General features: G+C 52.5%; 1 pseudogene; it reads right to left on the reverse strand.

The window, feature by feature from the left end:
• Positions 1 to 8,300: 8,300 nt before the first annotated feature.
• On the reverse strand, positions 8,301 to 8,884 carry LOC123064638 (non-specific lipid-transfer protein 4.1-like; annotated as a pseudogene).
• Between the last annotated feature and the right edge of the window lie 345 nt (positions 8,885 to 9,229).

Genomic DNA, 9,229 nt, shown 5'->3' on the forward strand with positions numbered 1-9,229 from the left:
CTCTCTCAGCAATGAGATAATATGAGAGCATTTATTCATATCGAAAACTTGTAGCCTAGCTCAATCTCCGCGGTACCTTCTATCAGGACCACTCGTTCACGACAAGTATTGTGTCAAAAACTTATACACCGGGACGGAGGTAGTACTGTGTCTCCGTGTCTCAATTCAATTAAGCGAGCAAATGCGTGAATTTTGGTTGTTGGATGTTGGAATTGATTTAAGGGTCTTAATACATTTAGGAGATGGTTGATTGTTGCTGTTGGGTTGGGCCGATGCATGGACCAAACATACATCCCTGCGTTCTAGCGGTGGAATATGGATTACGAGTCAAAATTGGACCATAAGTTTTAACTATTATGATACAAATTGTATGTCACAATATTATACGGAGGAAAACCTCTTTCGAATAAAAATACAACAATATGCTTTTTTAACATATACGTCATAATTTATACCCAAAATACGCTCACGGAGTGGGGGAAGGGGCGCTAATAAAGACGAATTGAAGAAATATATGTATGTAATAGTATGTAAAACATTAACTATATCGGGCAAATGACTCTGGCCTAGTAGGCCTACCCAATTCAATAGCTCAGCGTCAAAGCAGAAAACGGGCGCGTCATGCCATTACGTAGGACCTATGGTTTCACGATCCACATGCCATCCTTCCTAAAATGGAGTTTGAGAGGTGCAACCCACATGACATATCTACGTGCCCAATGCTGGCGTTTCATTCCTTTATGTGCCACCGTTTGAGGCTCTTGATATACGATGGTATCAGGGAAAGAGGTGGAGAGGGGCACCCGTGGGATGTAAAATAGCATGATTTGGAAATGAAAGATAATGTATAAAAAACAATGGATGAATAACATGTGAAAATTTGATTCAATGGCTTTTATTATTTGTTTCCACCAAGACAAGTACTTCATTAGGGAGTAGTTGAGGGAAGCGTCTAATCAAGGAGTACTCCTTTTGGAGTCCCCACAAGGGACACTTGGGGTGTGGGAGGGGCTCTTGGCGGGCTCTTAGCCGCCACCACGTGTCGTGTTCTGGGCGCTTCCTCTGGATTTATTTTTATTTTTCTGTAATTGTTTTTTGGCTTTTAGATATTTTTTTCGTTTACAGTTTTTCTCCGGTTTTGGATCCAAAAAAAATTGTGTTATGTTTTTCCCCTTTTGCGAGAATCACGGATTAACTTCGCGTGGAGGCAAGGATTTGCTTTCGCGGGAGACACGGTCCTACCTCTTGGAAAAGGACAAAAACACGTTTTTCTTCTTTCCGCGAAAGGCATGGATTTACATGTCGTGGAGGCATGGATTTGCTTCAGCGAGAGGCATGGCCGTGCATCTCGAAAAAGGGGGGGAATGCAATTTCTCTATTTTCCTTCCCCGGGAGGCACGGCTGTGCCTCTCGTCAAAGGAAAAAAAATTGTGTTTCTTTTACTACCACGAGAGGTATGGATTTACTTTTCGTGGAGGCTTGAATTTGCTTTCATGAGAGGAATAGTGCATCTCAGAAAAGGAAAAAAAATTAGCTTCCGCGAGAGGCACGGATTTGTTAACGTGAGAGGAAAAAACACATTTTTTCCATCGTGAGAGGCACAAATTTACTTTTCGTGGAGGTGCGAATTTGCTACCGCAAGAGGCATGGATTTACTTCTCATGGAGGCACGGATTTGCTTCCGCAAGAGGCACGGTCATGCCTCTCGGAATGGGAAAAACGTGCTCCCGATTCGGATTTTTTCTCCCATTTTTTGTGTAATAAAAGGACATTCGGTTTGCTCTACTATATCCATCGGTTGGGCGTCCTCGTACTCCACCTCAGCATCTGCCATGGCGCATCCCGCAGCCAGCAGCACCTCCAGCTCCTCCCCCTTCGGCTCCTGCGCCTTCTCCTTTGCGAGCTTCACTTCCGACAGCTGCTCCCCTCCTCCTTCTCCTCCTCCCCCACCTGCTCCTCCTCACCCTCCTCCTCCTCCTCCTCTTCCTCTGGCTTAGGCAAACCGGGAAGGAGGAACAAGCGAAGTGAGTAGCTCGCCTCGCCCGGGTATCCTCCAGGAACTGCACACGGCGCTTCAGACTGAGCATAGCATAGGCGGTGATCCTGTGCCTACGCATGGTGCGGCAGTTGGATTGGAAGTTGCGTCCATGGAGACGAGAAAGGGGAAATGGAGTCGATAGGGTTTCGGCTATCGTCGTCCGTCTTAAATAGCTGGTCTCCTCCCTCGGGCCGCATGCCGGTGTGGCGCCACGTCGCATGTAGCGGAGGAGGCGACCACCAGTCTCTCTATATCCACGCGTTTACTCTACCTGTCAGTCTAACGTGGCAGGCATGCCCGGGTGCGTCCGGGCCTCCCCATATGCACCCCATATAAGGGCCGGATATGGGGAATGCCGATCTGTCCGGGCGTTTGGCCCAGCTACGGGGTGCCTGGTTTGGTGGCCAAAACTCGTCCAGGCACTAACAGGGCAGCCTGCCCAAGCATTTGGGGCGGTTATCGGTGTAGAGGATTGGTGCAACTCACGATATATTCATCGGGTGCGTATGCACGTATATATATAGGAACAAGGGGAGTCTAGACCTCAACTATACAAGGAAGGAGGTAGACTTGTTGTACAAGAAATACACATGCAATATACATCTCAACACCCCCCGCAGTCGAAGCGTCGCTACGACCGACGCAAAGGCTGGATCGAAACTCCTCAAAAGGGGCCGTAGGCAATCCCTTGGTCATGATGTCCGCAAACTGTTGGGAAGTAGGGACGTGGAGAACTCGAACATGACCAAGAGCTACCTGTTCCGAACAAAATGAATATCCAGCTCAATGTGTTTGGTGCGACGATGATGAACCGGGTTGGCAGAGAGGTAAACGGCGGAGAGTTATCGCAGTAAACAATTGTGGCCTTGTTGACAGGACAAGAGAGCTCATGAAGAAGTTGGCGAAGCCAGGAGCACTCGGCAACAATGTTAGCCACCGCTCAATACTCTGCCTCAGCGCTGGAGCGAGAAAACGGTGGGCTGTCGTTTAGACGACCAAGAGATCAAAGATGGTCCAAGATAAACACAATACCCCGAAGTGGAACGTCGCGTATCGGGGCAGCCGGCCTAGTCAGCATCAGAGTAGGCGGTAATGTCCATAGCAGTCGAGGCATGAAGCGTCAAGCCGAGATCCATGGTGCCGCAAATGTAACGGAGAACCCGTTTGACCGCGGTACAGTGAGCATCACGAGGAGCATGCATGTGTAAGCAGACCTGCTGGACAGCATACTGAAGCTCTGGTCGGGTCAGCGTGAGATACTGAAGAGCGCCCACAATAGACCGATAAAACGAGGCATCCGGAGCAGGGGAGCCGTCGGTGGCAGAGCATCCCAGCGCGATCAAGAAGCTCATGAGCATACTTCCGCTGATGAAGAAAGAAGCCATGCGCACGGCGAGCAACCTCGATGCCGAGGAAGTAGTGCAAAGGACCCAAGTCCTTAATGGAAAACTCAGCACGAAGAGGATCGGTAAGCTGTCGAAGAAGAGCACTAGAGCAAGCTGTCATGATGATATCGTCGACATAGAGTAGCAGGTAAGCGGTAGCATCGCCGTGTCGGTATATGAATAGCGAAGCATCGGAGCGTGTGGAGCGGAAGCCGAGCTGACAGAGGAACGCTGCGATGCGCTGGTACCAAGCGCGGGGAGCCTGCTTGAGCCCATATAAGGAACGGGAAAGCAGGCAAACATGCTCCGGATGAGTGGCGTCGATGAATCCCGTCGGTTGCTGACAATACACCTGCTCGTTGAGATGACCATGAAGGAATGCGTTGGAGACGTCCATCTGGTGCACCGGCCAGGCGCGAGATACTGCGAGCTGAAGTACAGTGCGAATCGTCCCGGGCTTGACCACCGGGGCGAATGTATCCGTGAAATCAATGCCAGCACGCTGTCGGAAGCCTCGGACCACCCAACGAGCTTTATAGCGATCGAGTGTGCCGTCGGGGTGAAACTTGTGCTTAAACACCCACTTCCCGGTAATGATGTTGGCGTGCCGGGGATGGGGAACAAGCTGCCAAGTTGCGTTACGCTGCAATGCCTCAAATTCCTCCTTCATCGCTGCGTACCAAAGTGGATCACGAAGAGCCATACGAGCGGAGGTCGGAAGAGGCGACCGAGCCACCGTGGAGGCTGGACAGGCATACTCGTCGGCGGAGTAACGAAGACTCGGCCGATGAACCCCCATGCGGGCACGGGTAGTAGGGCCGGCGGGCTGTATGACAGCGGCCGGGGCGGCAGGAGCCGAGGGCGACCCAGGCGCCATGCCAGAAGATGGCGCGCCGGGCGTCTGCCTCGGTGGGGGTGTCGATGAAGAGGAGACCGGCGATCCCGGCGAGGCGCTTGGTGAGCCCGACGTGCCCGGCGAGCCTGACGAAGAGGCCGGCAAGGCCGGGGAGTCCGGCGAAGAGGCCGGCGTGGCTGACGAAGCCAGTGAAGCCGGCGTGCCCGGCGAGCCTGACGAAGAGGCCGGCAAGGTCGGCGAGGCCAGCGAAGAGGCCGACGTGCCCATCGCGCCAGGCAAGGGGGCTGGCGAGGCCGGCGATGCAATGCCCAGTGCAGCGCGGCGGCGAGAGGTGCCAGGCAAGGCGGGATCGTCTCCTGCAGGTGGCGCCATCAACTGGTCTTGTGCAAAAGGAAAACAATGCTCGTCGAAGTAAACATGCCGAGAGGTGATGACACGGTGAGACACCAGATCATAACATCGGTAGCCTTTAGTGTTAGCCGGGTAACCAAGAAAGACACAAGGCAAGGAGCGAGGAGCAAGCTTATGAGGAGTAGTGGCGGCTATACTAGGGAAACAGAGGCATCCGAAGATGCGGAGACCATCGTAAGAGGGAGGAGAACCGAAGAGAAGATGATGAGGTGTATAATTCCAACGAACACGACAAGGACGAAGGTTAACAAGAAGTGTGGCGGTGGCAACGGCATCCGGCCAAAACCGAGGTGGCATGTAGGCATGCAACAGAAGAGTGCGGACACAATCGTTAAGAGTACGAAGGACTCGTTCTGCCCGGCCATTTTGTTGGGAGGTGTATGGACATGTTAACCGGAAGATAGTGCCGTGGTTGGAGAGAAGTGTACGGATGGTGAGGTTATCGAATTCCTTCCCGTTGTCGGTTTGAAGAGCAAGTCTGGGACAACCAAATTGTGTAGACACGTAGGAGAAAAAGGCTAGGAGAGTGGCGGGAACGTCAGATTTCCTACGAAGCGGAAAGGTCCACACAAAGTGAGAATAGTCATCGAGAATAACAAGATAATAGAGAAAACCAGAATTACTTGTGATAGGTGACGTCCATACATCGCTATGAATTAATTCAAAAGGATAAGAAGCAACTGTCGAAGAGGAACTAAACGGGAGTCTAACATGTTTGCCCATGCGGGATGCTTGACAAGAATGAATATCCGCTTTATTACATGAAAAAGAAAAATCCTTGACTATTTGATGAAGTGCGGTGGAGCTAGGATGGCCGAGACGGGCGTGCCAAAGATCCACGCCGGCGGAGAGAGCAAGAGGTCCAGCATTCGAAGATGATGAAGGCTGGACGGGGTACATGTCGCCGGGACTGTCACATCGGTGAAGAACCATCCGGGTACGGGCGTCCTTAACCGAAAAACCAACTTCGTCAAATTCGACAGTTACAGAGTTATCACGAGAAAGATTACGAACAGAGACTAAATTTTGAATAAGTTGAGGAGATACAAGCACATTATTAAGAGACAATGGCCGAGACTGGGAAGGAAAGGGAGTAGAGCCAACATGAGTAATGGGGAGACCAGCGCCGTTACCGACAATGATACGGGAAGAAGTATGAACAGGAGACGCGGAGGAGAGGTTACCCGGGTAGGCTGCCATATGAGATGATGCACCGGTGTCCATGAACCAGTCGCCGCCGCCGGTGTAGGAGCCAGGCTGAGGCGTGTATTGCAGTGCTGAGAGCAGGGCCGGGTCGTAGGAGACCGGCGGGACCGGCGGGGGGTAGCCACTGAACCCCGTCACCCCCCCACTAGGGTTCGGCGTGCCATAGCCGAACGGTGCAGGGTAGGGGGGAGGCGGTGGTGTAGCAGCGCCGAGTTGAGGAGCCACGTAGAAAGCTCAGTGCGTCGCCGGCCGAGGCCCGAGAAGACCCGGGAGTGGAGCACGGGGAACTGGCATCGTGTAGGCATGTACAACCCCGGTCCAGGGGTTGTGGCCAGTACCCCAGGGCAGCGAAGGAAGCTGTTGCTACTGGCCACCGTTGCGCTGCTGTCCGCCGCCGTTGTTGTTGCGGTTGCCACGACCACGGCGGCCACCACGGCCGCGGCGATCGCCCTGGTTGGGCTGCTGTGGTGGAGGCGGCGGGGCAGGCGCTGAAGGCCGAGGCGGGAAGGCACCATACCCGCCCGCACCAGCTGGTGCTGGAGGCAGCGGCGGACGAGGCTGCTGCGGGTGCGGCACGCCGTGGCCCCCGGCGGGAGGGGTTGAAGAAGACCCGCCGTGGGAGAAGCCAGCGGCGAAGGCGGTGTGGACCGCGCGAGCCCGCAAATTCTTGAGGCGACGCTCCTTGAGGCGAAGGTAGGCCACCGCCCGTTCGTAAGTAGGGTTAGCCATAAGAGTAAGATTGGATGCGGCATTACCGAGATCTTCGTTGAGGCCGGCTGTGAGGGTGGAGAGGAGGAGCTCGTCCCCAACCTTGAAGCCGACGTCATTGAGCTCGTCGGAGAGGGTCTTGAGGCGCATGCAGTAAGCATCAATGGAAGAGTCGTTTTGGTGACAACCAAAAAACTCCTGCTGCAAGAAGACGATCCGTTGGAGCTTGTTGTCGGTGAAGAGGCCAATGATCTTCGTCCACACCGTGTAGGCATCGTCCCCATCGCGAACAACGGTGTGGAAGATGTCCTTGGACATGGTGAGAAAAAGCCACCGGATGATGGTGGCGTCAACCGCCATCCAATCCTCGTCGCGACGCATGGCGAGGAAGTCGGTGGTGCCGTCAATGTGATCACGGAGATTGTACTCGCGGAAGAGAAGGTTAAAGTTGGTTTTCCAAGCATAGAAATTGGCCTCCATGTGAGAAAGCTTGATGGGGACGCGATCGAAGGTCGGGACATCACGGGTGTATGCCGGGTCGGGGAGAGAACCAGCCTCTGAGGAGGAGGCGAACGGGGTGCTGTGGTGGGAGCGGGAGGAGTGAGACATGGCAGCGGCAGGGGTGGTTGGGCTGGGCTCGGGTGAGGTTTTAGGGTTTTGGAGGGGAGCGGCGCGGCTAGGAGATGAGCAGCAGCGCGACGGGGTTTCTACGAGGGAGGCGATGCGCGGCTAGGAGGAGGGAGCGGCCCAGCAGGAGGGGAGCGTGAGGTGCGGCGCGCGGGGACCAGGGCGGCGGCGCTGAAGGGAGGGCGCGGCGGCAGCGTAGATCGGCGGCGCGGGAGGAGGTAAGGCGCGGCGGCAGGCTAGGGTTGCGGCGTGCGATGAGGGACCGTGTTAGGCTGATACCATGTAGAGGATTGGTACAACTCACGATATATTCATCGGGTGCGTATGCACGTATATATATAGGTACAAGGGGAGTCTAGACCTCAACTATACAAGGAAGGAGGTAGACTTGTTGTACAAGAAATACACATGCAATATACATCTCAACAATCGGGTATCGAGTTGTAGATGCTATGACCATTTCATACTATCCGATCCATTTGTAGAAAACATAGTGTATAATGTACTTACCAATTAGCATCACAATCATGAGTATTCCAAATTTTCGTTCGTGTAGTCACTAACAATTGGTGCTTAATTAAATACCATCTTGCACAATGAACTCACGTGTGCACGGTTTGAAAATTAGCTAAATCTATCTAGAAGTATTTTGTGGCGAACTGGAAGATGGCAATTTGAGCAGACCTAGAGACCTCAAGTTGTTTCCATTTGACAGGAGGATCTTATTCCGTGGGGGACTCTTTTTTAGAAATATACCGCTACTAATAAGATTTCTTAAATAAAAACCAGCACGTGTTTTCATAGGTGGTTACATTAACTAAATTTCTTTGTCATCTCTCACGGTTTTAGGGTGTGTTTATTAGAGAGACCAAATGAGTGGAATGTCATGGTTCCATTCTAAAGAATTGGTTTATTTCCATTCCTATGTTTTCCCAGGAGCAGCTACTTGAATGGAATGCTTTCCCAGTCATACATGTGCAATAACGACGTGCGTGAGTAGAGAGTAGAGCCGAATCTCATCAATATATCAAAAGTGCACATGGTAAAAAGTATGACAAACTCATGTATCTCCTCGGATGTAGTGTAGGAACAACCAAACATCGATACAACAGTGGTGGGCCATGCTGAGCTTGCTCGACGTACGTACACACTCTCTCTTACACACACACATGGAGATAATACGAGATTTAATTCGTGTGTGTGTGTTTGTGACCTCAACGTACTCACCGTCGATGGATGGAGCTATTAGCGGCAAACATGGTGGCCCGTGGTTGATCAGCGAATGTTAGAGCAGTCGACAGAAGAGCTGATGGCGTAGGGGATGCTGACGCCACACTTGGAGGGAATGCCAGCGGCCTTGCCAACGTTGAGCCGACCCGCAGCGCTCTTGATGCACTTGCACGCCGCTTGCTTGTCAGCGGTGCTCCTCGCTGCGCCGGCCAGACTCCTGATGCCGCTTCAGCAGGCCGCAGGCGGGTTGGCGCCATTGCCGCGGGCAGAGGAGATGCAGGGGCTCAAGGCAGAGCTCATCTGTCCACAGGAGATGGCCGCGTCGGTGGCTACGAGGAGCATAGCGGCCACTAGGGCGACCAGCATAAGCTGAGCAACTGCAGCACGGACCATCTTGATCTAACTAGCAATAGTAGTCGGCTGGAGACAGGGATGCTGCGAGGAGTTTCGTAGGGGGGTGCATGGGCTTAAATAGGGCTTCTCACCAACATGGGATCCCATTCATAATCTGAAGTATAAATGCATATATTTGGTTTATTGGTGGATGTTGGAAAGGATTGATGGGTGTTAATGCATTTATAAGATGGTTGGCTGTTTGGTTGGGCCCATGGACAAAACAAGCATACATCCATGGCGTGTGCACAACAGATTAATACTTCCTCTGTTTCTTTTTAGTTTGCATATAAGATTTGGTCAAAGACAAACTTTATAAAATTTGACTAGCTTTGTAGGAAAAGATATCAACATCCACACAATGAAATCATTTAT

This window comes from Triticum aestivum, chromosome 3B, assembly GCF_018294505.1.
Source record: "Triticum aestivum cultivar Chinese Spring chromosome 3B, IWGSC CS RefSeq v2.1, whole genome shotgun sequence".
NCBI classification, from domain to species: domain Eukaryota; kingdom Viridiplantae; phylum Streptophyta; class Magnoliopsida; order Poales; family Poaceae; genus Triticum; species Triticum aestivum.